Genomic DNA, 2,500 nt, shown 5'->3' on the forward strand with positions numbered 1-2,500 from the left:
CCTCTGGCCTGCTGGCTCCCCTACCTTTGCGGAAGCACAGTTCCCGCTCAGCCCAGTCAAAACTGTTCGCTGCTCTGGCACCCCAATGGTGGAACAAGCTCCCTCACAACGCCAGGACAGCGGAGTCACTCACCACCTTCCGGAGACACTTGAAACCCACCTCTTTAAGGAATACCTGGGATAGGATAAAGTAATCCTTCAACCCCCCCTTACCCCACCCCAAAGAAAGAAAAGAAAAAACATATTGTAAAGTGGTTATCCCACTGGCTATAAGGTGAATGCACCAATTTGTAAGTCGATCTGGATAAGAGCGTCTGCTAAGTGACGTAAATGTAAATGTAAATAACATATCAACATGTTTGTTTTTATCCATAGGAATCCAGGAGGTAGCCCCCACACACCTGTATACCAGCCCCAATACAGTATAGGTGAGTGGAGTTTTGGTTGAGACACAAACTGATGTGGCACAATATATTGAACTGCAACATCGGACCACAATTTCAGTGGTCCCCAAAACCAGGTCCTGGAGCGCCTCAAGCACTGACACACCTGACTGAAGTCATTTAAGTCCTAATGAACAATAAATTAGTGAGATCAGGTTTTAAGTGCTGGGCTGGAACAAAACAAAAAGCCTATGTGCACCCTGTAACTCTTCTTGACTACAGTTGTTGACTGATCACTTCACTATTTTATACATACCTTGTGTGAGTCTTAGCTATAGTAGCCTACTGGACTGGAGGCTGTCTAGCTCCCTCCAGTGGTGATAGGGGGGTGTTTCACCTGTTGCTGGACTCCAGAGAGGCATCTGTTAGACGAGATACTGTGATGACAAATAGAAGCATCTCGTTGTGAGATGCTCTCTCTCATTCAATACATTCTCTCTCTCTCTCTCTCTCTCTCCTCTCTCTCTCTCTCTCTCTCTCTCTCTCTCTCCCCCTCGTTGTCTTGTACCCTCTCAACCTCTCTCTCTCTCAGCTGAAGAGTGTGTATCGTACTGCCTGCCATCGCAGGTTAAAGTGAGGATGAACCTGGAGACGTACTGTCTAAAGGACTATGGTAAGAATTGTATAGCACAATGTCTTTGGTGTGACTGCAGAATACAATGCTACAATACAAGTAAGACAGAGAAAAAATTCAATTGATTCTCTCTCTTTCGCTCTCACTCTCTCTCTTCCTCCCTCTCCCCCTCCCCCAGTCCTGAAGCTACAGGTCAGAGGGATGGAGCGTTCGGGTCCCTGGTGGCAGTTTTCTGTCTGGATTCAGACTGTTTTCCGTACAGGTCTTATTCCAGCGTGCGTAGGGGCCCGCAGGCCCTGTGGGTTCCCAACCGTGACCTCGGCTGTGGCTGCCCCGCCCTCCAGGTGGGGCCGCACCTTCCTGCTAATTGGGTCCGAGGAGGGGGGGCCGAGGCCCAGAGGAGAGACGACTGGTGGCCGATAGATCCACACTGGCCCTCCAGTGGAGGGAGCACTGGAACCCCAAACTGAGAGGGTTCAGGGGGCAGGACAAGAGGGGCCGCTGCCCCCCGAAATTGCCTGGGGGTGGGGACCCCCACAGGGGCCACTTGAAGCACCATCATTCAGAGTATACACCACCTCACCTAGTGACTGAGAAAGAGACAGAGGTTGAGGTGCACCCTGAACATACAAACCCACACACACATCCACACACGCCCTCAGATTCCATGAAAGACATGGAAGAGGAGGCAGAGCACTCTGTGGCGCTGGACACACACACTCACATACAGTCCTCCTCACATCACAGACCTGAGACCCCGACAGGAGCAGCAACAGGAACAGACTCCATCTCCCTCCACGCCCAGTCTCATATGTTCCACCCCCTGTCTGAAACATAGAGGTAGTAGACAGAGAAAGAACAAGGGGTGAAGAGAATAATAAATCTGGCCTAAATGGCCATAATCTCCAGCCGGCACAGCCAGAAGAGGACTGGCCACCCCTCAGAGCCTGGTTCCTGCCTTTCTAGGGATTTTTCCTAGCCACCTGCTTCTACATCTGCATTGCTTGCTCTTTGGGGTTTTAGACTGGGTTTCTGTATAAGCACTTTGTGACAACTGCTGATGTAAAAAGGGCTTTATAAAATACATTTATTAAATGAATAAATCCACACGTGGATTGAATAAAAAGTGTCAAAAAGATAGGCTGTTCCCCTCTGCAGTTTCTCTGAGAAGAAGAGAGGGAGTGATCACTATCTTTCAGATTGTAAGCACTAGGTATCCCTTGTCGAGAGAGAGAGAGAGAGAGAGAGAGAGAGAGAGAGAGAGAGAGAGAGAGAGAGAGAGAGAGAGAGAGAGAGAGAGCTTGGAAGAGATAGATAGAGAGAGAGAGAGAGAGAGAGAGAGAGAGAGAGCTTGGAAGAGATAGATAGAGAGAGCGAGAGAGAGCGAAAAAGAGAGCAAAAGAGAGATAGATAGAAAGTGATAGAGAGAGTGAGAGAGAGGGGGGGGTGGGAGAGAGAGAGAAAGAGAGGGGGTGGGAGAGAG

The 2,500-nt window shown here is 49.5% G+C and overlaps 1 pseudogene across 1 annotated transcript in view; it reads left to right on the plus strand.

Annotated features, from left to right (window-relative positions):
* Window positions 1–1,855, plus strand: part of LOC311112975 (netrin-1-like) — a 2,869-nt pseudogene extending 1,014 nt beyond the window's left edge. Inside the window, exons 2-4 of the transcript in view lie at window positions 376–428; window positions 976–1,056; window positions 1,196–1,855. The product of the transcript in view is annotated as a netrin-1-like (transcript). The remainder of the gene's footprint in view (window positions 1–375; window positions 429–975; window positions 1,057–1,195) is intronic.
* Window positions 1,856–2,500: the final 645 nt, after the last annotated feature.

The sequence above is a fragment of the Coregonus lavaretus genome (assembly GCF_964263955.1).
Source record: "Coregonus lavaretus genome assembly, chromosome: 39".
NCBI lineage: Eukaryota > Metazoa > Chordata > Actinopteri > Salmoniformes > Salmonidae > Coregonus > Coregonus lavaretus.